This window comes from Bubalus bubalis, chromosome 7 (assembly GCF_019923935.1).
Source record: "Bubalus bubalis isolate 160015118507 breed Murrah chromosome 7, NDDB_SH_1, whole genome shotgun sequence".
In the NCBI taxonomy this organism is placed as follows: Eukaryota; Metazoa; Chordata; class Mammalia; order Artiodactyla; family Bovidae; genus Bubalus; species Bubalus bubalis.
Genome location: NC_059163.1, coordinates 75,203,258 through 75,214,347, shown reverse-complemented (window position 1 = coordinate 75,214,347; position 11,090 = coordinate 75,203,258). Strand labels below are relative to the sequence as shown.

The 11,090-nt window shown below is 42.0% G+C and overlaps 1 pseudogene; it reads right to left on the bottom strand.

Annotated features, from left to right (window-relative positions):
* Positions 1–9,159: 9,159 nt before the first annotated feature.
* On the bottom strand, positions 9,160–9,689 carry LOC102400897 (annotated as a pseudogene).
* Positions 9,690–11,090: the final 1,401 nt, after the last annotated feature.

The window sequence follows — 11,090 nt, the reverse complement described above, 5'->3', positions numbered from 1 at the left end:
TGTGAAAGTGAGCTAACTGATCATAGAGTTATGAAATCATTGATGTAACAAGTAAAAATTGTGCTTAGCAAATCCCATCAGAGTAACAAATAACATCCTCTGGCATAGATCTCTTTTAGTAACGTTTTACTTGGTATGATCACTGTTTTCTGTAGTGAAATAATGTTTTTCCGACTTGAGAAGATTTAGAGTTCCCAAGGAAATGACGCCCCACTCCAGTACTCTTGCCTGGAAAATCCCATGGACAGAGGAGCCTGGTAGGCTGCAGTCCATGAGGTCACTAAGAGTTGGACACGACTGAGCGACTTCACTTTGACTTTTCACTTTCATGCATTGGAGAAGGAAATGGCAACCCACTCCAGTGTTCTTGCCTGGAGAATCCCAGGGACGGGGAAGCCTGGTAGGCTGCCGTCTGTGGGGTCGCACAGAGTCGGACACGACTGAAGAGACTTAGCAGCAGCAGCAGCAGCAGGTGCTGCTAGTGGTAAAGAACCGAGAAGTCGCTCAGTGGTATCCAACTCTACGATCCCATGGACTACCAACCAGGCTCCTCCATCCATGAAATTTTCCAGGCCAGAGTACTGGAGTGGGTTGCCATTTCCTTCTCAGGGGATCTTCCCAATCCAGGAATTGAGCCCAGGTCTCCCGCATTGCAGGCAGATGCTTTACCGTCTGAGCTACCAGGGAAGACCTTGAACCGCTCCTGCAAATGCAGGAGACTTAAGAGACACAGGTTCGATCCCTGGATTGGGATGAGGAGGGCATGGCAACTCACTCCAGTATTCTTGCCTGGAGAATCCCGTGGACAGAGGAGCCTGGTGTGCTACAGTTCATAGGGTTGCATAGAGTCCAATACGACTGCAGTGACTTAGCACGCATACACAGAGGTGTTGAAGAAAATCAGACTTTTAGGATTAGTATTAGTATTTTCATGTAGAGATGGAAGCTGTGCCTATTTGATATTGCACATACTAATAATAAGGGCTTCCCTGGTGGCTCAGAGGTTAAAGCGTCTGCCTGGAATGTGGGAGACCCGGGTTCAATCCCTGGGTCAGGAAGATCCCCCAGAGAAGGAAATGGCAACCCAGTCGAGTACTCTTGCCTGGAGAATCCCTTGGAGGGAGGAGCCTGGTAGGTTACAGTCCATGTGGTCGCAAAGAGTCGGACACGACTGAGTGACTTCACTTTTCATACTAATAATAAATGGGAGAATCTGGCCCAGTAGAGTGACAATCTTTTAACTAATTTGAAATGGCTATTTAAATACTATAGTTTTATGATTTTAAGAAATAATCATGTACAGTTATGTGTCATTTAAGATATTAGGTTCACAGCATTAAAGTTTAAGTAATGAGAATTATATAACACCCAGGAAGCTTGTATTTCTTGAATTAGCCAACTGTAGTATTTAAAAGGGACAAGCTTGAGGAGATCCAGCTTCAAATACTCTTCCATCCCAGAATATCATCCTTCTACACTGTCACCTTTATTTTGTTCTCTGACACCTAAATGCCTAATCTACAAATTGGAACAAGGCTACGTTCACACAGCCGGCCATGTAGTCCTCCCTGTTCACAAACTCTATCTGTACCCAGATAAGCTTCCCAAAGTCTCATTCCCTGCTCCTTGTCCTCATCCAGTTATTCCACTAAGTGACTCACTGGGGGATAATAGAACAACAACAACAACAGAGTGCTCTATTTCCCCCCAAAGTATGATCTCATTGTGTGCTCTGTCCCATTTCTACCAGTACAGGTGCAACAAAAGGTCCCATTGGGTGTGATGGGGGAGATCTCTATTCACTCAGAAAATGTCTATGATTTTTCTATCCTAGGGGTTACGTGCATGTCCTGCTTGTGGATCTCCTCTGTGGATCAGCTGGAACTTTCCAAATGATATTAGTATAAAAAATAACTTGCTCTACAACAGGGATAGACCTACCTAAAGACTGTCATACTGAATGAAGTAAGTTAGATCAAGAAAGACAAATATCACTTGATACCACTTAGATTAGGAATCTAAAAAGAATGGTTCAAATGAAATTATTTATTAAACACATCTGATAGACTGCTTGAGGAACTATGGACAGAGTTTCGTGACATTGGACAGGAGACAGTGATCAAGACCATCCCCAAGGAAAAGAAATGCAGAAAGGCAAAATGGTTGTTGTCTGAGGAGGCCTTACAAACAGCTGAGAAAAGAAAAGACTCAAAAGGCAAAGGAGAAAAAGGAAAGATATACCCATTTGAATGCAGATTTCCAAAGAATAGAGAGATAAGAAAACTTTCCTCAGTGATCAATGCAAAGAAATAGAGGAAAACAATAGAATGGGAAAGACTAGAAATCTCTTCAAGAAAATTGGAGATACCAAAGATGGGCACAATAAAGGACAGAAATGGTATGCACCTAACAGAGGCAGAAGATATTAAGAAGAAGTGGCAAGAATACACAGAAGAACTATACAAAAAAGATCTTCATGACCCAGATAACCACGATGGTGTGATCACTCACCTAGAGCCAGACATCCTAGAAGTAGAAGTCAAGTGGGCCTTAGGAAGCGTCACTACAGACAAAGCTAGTAGACGTGATGGAATTCCAGTTGATCTATTTCAAATCCTAAAAGATGATGCTGTGAAAGTGCTGCACTCAATATGCCAGCAAACTTGGAAAACTTAGCAGTGGCCACAGGACTGGAAAAGGTCAGTTTTCATTCCAGTCCCAAAGAATGCTTAAACTACTGCACAATTGCACTCATCTCATACACTAGTAAAGTAATGCTCAAAATTCTCCAAGCCAGGCTTCAACAGTACATGAACTGTGAACTTCCAGAGTTCAAGCTGGATTTAGAAAAGGCACAGGAACCAAAGATCAAACTGGCAACATCCGTTGGATCATCAAAAAGGCGAGAGAGTTCCAGAGAAATATATTCTGCTTTATCGACTACGCCAAAGCCTTTGACTGTGGGAATCACAACAAACTGTGGGAAATTCTGAGAGATGGGAATACCAGACCACCTGACCTGCCTCCTGAGAAATCTATATGCAGGTCAAGAGGCAACAGTTAGAACCAGACATGGAAAAATAGACTGGTTCCATATCAGGAAAGGAGTATGTCAAGGCTGTATATTGTCACCCTGATTATTTAACTTATACGTAGAGTACATCATGATAAATGCTGGGTTGTATGAAGCACAAACTGGAATCAAGATTGCCGGGAGAAATGTCAATAACTGGAGATAGGCAGATGACACCACCCTTATGGCAAAAAGTAAAGAACTAAAGAGCCTCTTGATGAAAGTGAAAGCTGCTGCTGCTGCTAAGTCATTTCCATAGACTCTCTGTGACCCCACAGATGGCAGCCCACAAGGCTCCCCCGTCCCTGGGATTCGCCAGGCAAGAACACTGGAGTGGGTTGCCATTTTCTTCTCCAATGCATGAAAGTGAAAAGTGAAAGTGAAGTCACTCAGTCATGTCCGACTCTTCATGACCCCATGGACCACAGCCTACCAGGCTCCTCCGTCCATGGGATTTTCCAGGCAAGGGTACTGGAGTGGGTTGCCATTGCTTTCTCCGGAAAGTGAAAGAGGAGAGGTGAAAAAGTTGGCTTAAAGCTCAACATTCAGAAAACTAAGATCATGGCATCCAGTCCCATCACTTAATGGCAAATAGATGGGGAAACAATGGAAACAGTGACAGACTTTATTTTCTTGGGCTCCAAAATCACCACAGATGATGACTGCAGCCATGAAATTAAAAGACGCTTGCTCCTTGGAAGAAAAGCTATGACCAACCTAGACAACATATTCAAAAGCAGAGACATTACTTTGCCAACAATGGTCTGTCTAGTCAAAGCTATGGTTTTTCCAGTAGTCATGTATGGATGTGAGAGTTGAACTATAAAGAAAGCTGCGCGCCCAAGAATTGATGCTTTTGAACTGTGGTGTTGGATAAGACTCTTGAGAGTCCCTTGGACTGCAAGGAAATCCAACCAGTCAATCCTAAAGGAAATCAGTCCTGAATGTTCATTGGAAGGACTGATGCTGACGCTGAAACTCCAATACTTTGGCCATCTGATGAGAAGAACTGACTCATTTGAAAAGAACGTAATGATGGGAAAGATTGGAGACATGAGGACAAGAGGATGACAGAGGATGACACGGTTGGATGGCATCACCGACCGGATGGACGTGAGTTTGAGTAAGCTCCAGGAGTTGGTGATGGACAGGGAAGCCTGGTGTGCTGCAGTCCATGGGGTCGCAAAAAGTCGGACATGACTGAGTGACTGAACTGAACTGAACTGATAAAAGAGAAATAGAATCACAGATGCAGAAAACAAATTTATGGTTACCAGAGAGGAAAGAGGGAGGGATAAATTGGGAGACTGGGATTGACATATATACTCTACTGTATATAAATAAATAACTAATAAAAACTTACTGTATGGCACAGGAAACTCTACTCAATGCTCTGTGTTGATCTATATGGGAAAAGAATCTAAAAGAGAGTGGTTTTGAGTGGTTTCTTAAAAAGAATCAGCTATGTATAATTGATTCACTTTACTGTACACCTGAAACTAATATGATGTTGTATTAATAAGTCAACTATACACCAATAAAAGTTAAAAAATATAACTTGCTCTAGAAGTAGGTTTATTGCTGGGGATTGTAAACTTCATTCAAGGTTCTCATATTATAGGATATGGTTTCTGTATGTATGTGAAATCCTAAATATAGAAAATATCAAGCTAATTTTTTCCCTACCTGCAGTGCTCTGACAAGGTAGGGAAAGGAAATTGAGAAAGACCAAGTCATTTCTCAGTGAATATATATGGAAGTGGCCTGCAAATTTCCCCTGATCAGGATGGATGTGTGAGCTGCAATTCTCTCCTCTGGGGTACTCAGCTTGCTGAAATCATCCTGAATGATACAAGTTACCACCTCATATTCTGTTTCTCGCCAAGGGGGAGAAACCATGGAAGAGTCATTTACAAAGCCTTGTTCTGAGTGTGATCCTTTCTGCATGGATGTGTGCTGTCAAGTCAATCATGTGTTCCACAGCAATAGAGTCTTTTCAGTTGGAGACTGGATCTGTGTTATGGAATTCTGGACTAAAAGTGTTTTGCACCTGGATGGACTGTGTACCCATATATCTCATAAATCTCTCAAACACTATAAGCCAGAGACCTGTGAACTCGAAATCTTTACTATGTCAAAATGACCTCAAAAAAAGAAGTGAATTTCTTTAAATCACAGATAGAACTTAAGATTTGGAAAGCAGAAAAGGACTCTGAGTTTTTAAACACTTGGTGCTGGCCTCGTATTTAAAATGGGGAAAGGCGAGCATCTTGCAGCTTTTGCCTCTTTCCGAGGGGAGGCCACAACATAGTCTCAAGGATTCAGAAAATGATGGGCAAATAACCTCAGGATTACTGCTGCAAACTAGAAATCCGCTTGGTTATTCTGAGGCCTCCAGTAGGAAGGTCTTCTTTTCTTGGCTCGACTGTGTTCACCACCCTCAAGGGACATTTAGAGATAATGAGCAATTACAAGCTTTGGAAAGGCAGATTTATAGCCTGATAAACATCCAAGTAAAAACTGGCGGGTCCATTTATCCTGAGAGGGTGTATGATGTGGAACTCACCCCCTCCACAGTCAACAGGAATTCTTGCCACATGCTCTAACGGTTAAAAGCAAAATCTCAGTTATCAAAAAAATCCTTGATTTTATACATCTCTGCACAAGTAGTTGTGATCCCTTGATGCTTAGCTGTGTCCGACTGTTTGTGACCCCAGGGATTGTAGCCCACCAGACTTCTCTGTTCACGGGGTTTTTCCTTAGGAAGCCTAAATATTTTACCAGATAAATACTTATAGCAGATAAAGACCTTTCAAAGTTCATCTTTATCTCCCTTGCTGGACATCAAAGTGTCTCATTTGCTGTGTCTGACCAGCAAGAGACCCTTCCTCTCCCTGCTGACCCCAGGGCAATGTTGGAAGGGGTTTTCAGATGTGAATGAAAACCTTTTTTATATGTTGAGCTATAGATATGTGGTAGTCTCTAGTCACAGGGTGATGAGACCTCTTCTTCCTTCTAGTAATATAATTCTTAAGTGTAGTTGCATGTTGTATTAAAATTCTTAGTCTGTGATTTTCTTTTAAATAGCACTTGTCTCCAACAATAGTTAATAACCCCCTTTTTCCAACTCCCATCTATGGCTATTACTTCTGTCTCAGATGCTTGTAGATTTCACCTTTCAAACTCTCCCTTTCGGACTCTTCCTCTTTTATCTCTGGCTCATGTAAATTTTTTCTTCTCCTTCCAGATTTCCCTTCTAGCCTTTGATTATGGAAATCACCATGAAGTCCTTTCCCTCTAACACTATGTCAGCCCCTTCTGTCCTTTCCCAGGGTGATTTTAAACAAAACTCTTCGGACTTCCCAGAGATTGAGACTTTGCCTTCCAATGTGGGTGGGGTAACGGTTGTGGGGGTTCAATCCCTGGTCTGAAAGCTAAGATTCCACATGCCTTGTGGCAAAAAAAAAAACTGAACATAAATAACAGAAGCAATATTGTAACAAATTCAATAAAGACTTTCAAGATGGTCCATTTCAAAAAAAATCTTAACAAATAAGTAAAATAAACAAGTAAAATTCTCTGAGGATTTTTGGACTGCCCATTTATAAACACCTTGGGATGCAGACCAATGTCAGAACTGGTTATGGTTAAACCTGTCAGGAGTGTGTTTCCCTTTTAGAGGTAGACTTCAGACAGGCAGTTTTTCTTGTAGATCCCTAAGGATATGGAATGAAAGTTTTATTTCTAGCTTATGATTCAAGATGAGGCCTTTTGGGCTTCCAGCTTTGGGAGAGAGTATTTCTTACCATTCTCCTTACTTTGGGTGGCCCTTCCTTTATTGACTATGCCAAAGCCTTTGACTGTGTGGATCACAATAAACTGTGGAAAATTCTGAAAGAGATGGGAATACCAGACCACCTGACCTGCCTCTTGAGAAACCTGTATGCAGGTCAGGAAGTAACAGTTAGAACTGGACATGGAACAACAGACTGGTTCCAAATAGGGAAAGGAGTATGTCAAGGCTGTATATTGTCACCCTGCTTATTTAAGTTCTTTGCAGAGTACATCATGAGAAACGCTGGACTGGAAGAAGCACAAGCTGGAATCAAGATTGCCGGGAGAAATATCAATAACCTCAGATACGCAGATGACACCACCCTTATGGCAGAAAGTGAAGATGAACTAAAAAGCTGCTTGATGAAAGTGAAAGAGGAGAGTGAAAAAGTTGGCTTAAAGCTCAATATTCAGAAAACGAAGATCATGACATCCGGACCCATCACTTCATGGGAAATAGATGGGGAAACAGTGGAAACAGTGACAGACTTTATTTTTTGGGCTCCAAAATCACTGCAGATGGTGACTACAGCCATGAAATTAAAAGATGCTTACTCCTTGGAAGGAAAGTTATGACCAACCTAGATAGTATATTCAAAAGCAGAGATATTACTTTGCCAGCAAAGGTCCGTCTAGTCAAGGCTATGGTTTTTCCTGTGGTCATGTATGGATGTGAGAGTTGGACTGTGAAGAAGGCTGAGTGCCGAAGAATTGGTGCTTTTGAACTATGGTGTTGGAGAAGGCTCTTAAGAGTCCCTTGGACTACAAGGAGATCCAACCAGTCCATTCTGAAGGAGATCAGCCCTGGATTTCTTTGGAAGGAATGATGCTAAAGCTGAAACTCCAGTACTTTGGCCACCTCATGCGAAGAGCTGACTCATTGGAAAAGACTCTGATGGTGGGAGGGATTGGGGGCAGGAGGAGAAGGGGACGACAGAGGAGGAGATGGCTGGATGGCTTCACTGACTCGATGGATGTGAGTCTGAGTGAACTCCAGAAGTTGGTGATGGACAGGGAGGCCTGGTGTGCTATAGTATGTTTGTGTGTGTGTGTTTTCCTGGAAAGTGCTATTATTATTTTTTAATTGAAAGGCTACATTGGGACGATGTTTTAAAAGGAATGGCTATTGCCATTATTTCATAGAGAAAGGTCATTTTATTTTTAAATTAATTTTTATTGACATTTAGTTGCTGTACAACACTGTTAGTTTCTATTGTACAGCAAAGTGAATCAGCTATACATATATTAACACATATAGCCCCTCCTTGAATTTTCTTCCCATTTAGGTCACCACATAGCACTGAGTAGAGAGCCCAGAGCTGTACATGCCTGACCATAACACTCTCATCCCCAGGCCATGGTTCTCCTGTATCAGCCCCTTTCCTTTCTCTTGGCCTCATAACTTCCACTGATGGCTTGCACTGCAGACACTTTGTGAAGGGCCTGTTGACTTCTCTGATATTCTCTCACATTCTATTTCTGGTATAGGCAGTTTTGTTTCTTAGTATCTGGGATCCTTTGACATCTAATGCTCTCCTGAAGTGACACACAACAGAAAATCCATTTTCCTATTCTCAAAGGCAGGGCTTCCCATTCCATCCATGGAGTCTCATAGTGACTTGAATTCTGAGTCACAGAACAATTTGTCCCAGAACACATAGTTTTGCTCAGTCACATCTTTTTACTAAGTTTGGTGGTGGACAGCACCCTGTCCTAGAAGGGGAAGGTGAGCTTAAAATTGTGCTATTGGAAAGAACTGATGAGGGGTTTTCAAATGAGAATAATATGTGACATAACAACAATATGAGGCCAGAAAATTGCTGTATAAGAAAATGTACAAACTCGACAATAAAGATTAGGTACTAACATATACCTACATATATAACCACCTAAGTGGTTTCAAATGCATTATCTAATTCAATTTTCCAAATGTAAGAGTGCGTTGTGTGGAGAATTTGTTTTGTGTTAAACTGGCCAAGTTGGAGCTATGTTTCCAGAATTTCCTTTCTGGTATGTAGCCCTGCATGGGTCATAATAGATTTACATATTAATTTTATCTTATCTTTAATTGTGAGTATAAATACATAACATTAAATTAACCATCTTAAACTTTTTTTTTTTTTTTTTTGCTGCAAGAAGCTTTATTGTTTCCATTTGCTCCAAGGCTTGAGAGAGGTTTCCAGTGTGTTAAATAGCTGCCCAGTGGCAGCAGATAGGGGTTTAGGCACAAGCTCTGATGTTAGTGGGGCTCCTCAAAGGCCACTGGGCCCCAGGGGCTCCTGGTCGTGCTTGAGGGTGCTTTCAAAGAGATATTCACCCAGCCCAGCCTGGGGAGCAGCCAGCCTGTGGAGGTTGGTCAGGTGGTAACTCATCAATTTCACCTCCTTGTCTAGGAAGTGGCTCTTCAGGAAGTCACAGAGGTGGGGGTCTGTGCGGGCAGAGCGTAGGCCATGCAGATTCAAAAAGCCTGGCTCGGGGTCTTCTCCATGAGAAGGATGGCTTCCATGGTGTCCTGGGTTTTACCCCACTTATCTTGAGATGGCTTTTACATGTCCAGAAAGAGGGCACAGCTGCTGCGCTGGTCTTGTATTTTCAAGAGAAGCTCCATGCCCTTGAACTTCTCCTTGGCCAATTTGCACAAAAAAGTGGTCCACACCCTCCAGAGTCACATCATCGTGGTTGAAATAGAAGCCCAGAGAGAGGCAGGTGTAGAAAGCCCTCAAATGAATGTTGACAGTGGCCTCACCTTGGTGGAATAATTCTGATGAATTTGGGAGCTCATAGTTGATCAGTAATAAGGAGTTAAGCTCAAAAAATGGTGTTGGCTGGTCCCAGTGATTTTGGACAGCTGAGTGGCTGATTTCAAATGTTGCAGCTAGAAAAAAGTTGGAGGGTGGTTGGAGGCTGGAGCAGGAGGCATCCCTGTGTCTGTTCTGACCAAGCACTGTTGAAGCAAGATATGAAGCAAGAGACAGACCTCCAAGTGCACTGCCCATCTTAAGCTTTTTTTAAGTGTACAGTTCAGCTGTGGTAAGTACAGATCTTCCTCCACTTATGATGGGCTTAACATCCCTGTAAACCCTAATCTAAATTGAAAATGCATTTATACACCTAACCTAGTGAACATTCTATTATTAGCTTAGCCTAGTCTGCTTTAAAAGTGCTTAGACACTTATCTTAGACTATAGTTGGACAAAGTCATCTAACACAAAACCTATTTTATAATAATAATGTGTTGAATATCTCATGTACTTTATTGAAATTGTTGTTGTACTGAAAGTGGAAAACAATGATCGTATGGATACAGTATGGTTGTAAGTGTGTTGCTTGTTTCTTCTCATGATCCAGTGGTTGCTGCTGCGGGGTATTGTGAGATAGGAATGTAGTGCCAGTCCAGGGGGAAGATCAAAGTCCAAATTCGAAGTATGGTTTCTGTTGGATGCATATCACTTTGGCACCATTGTAAAGTTGAGAAATCATAAGTCAAACCATCATTAAGTTGGGGAATGTCTGTGCATTCATCTTGTTGTACAGCAGCTCTCTAGAACTTCCTCATCTTGTGAAACTGAAATTCTATTCCTTTTAAACACTAACCCTCCTCTCCTCCCCCAGTCCTTGGCAATTACTTTTCTACTTTCTATTTATATAACTTTGTCTACTTTAGACATCTCATATGAGTGGACTCATACAGTATTTGTTCCTCTGTGCCCAGAGTATATCACGTAGCTTAATGTCCTCAAGGTTTATCCATGTTGTAGTATGTGATAGAATCTCCTTTTTAAGGCTGCATAATGTTCCATTGTGTGTATGTAAGACACGTTCTGCACTCATATATCAAAGGACGTTTGAGTTGCTTGTCTACCTTTTGGCTCTTGTGAGTAGTGCTGCAACAAACACAAATGTGCAAACATTTCTTTGGGAACTTGCTTTTGACTTTTTTTGTTATATATCCAAAAGTGCGATTGCTAGATCATGTGGTAGTTCTGTTTTTAATTTTTCTGAGGAATCTCTGTACTGCTTCTGTAGTAGCTTGTACCGTTTTACATTCCTAGCAGAGTTTGCGGAAAAGGCAATGGCACCCCACTCCAGTACTCTTGCCTGGAAAATCCCATGGACGGAGGAGCCTGGAAGGCTGCAGTCCACGGGGTCGCAAAGAGTCGGACACGACTGAGCGACTTCCCTT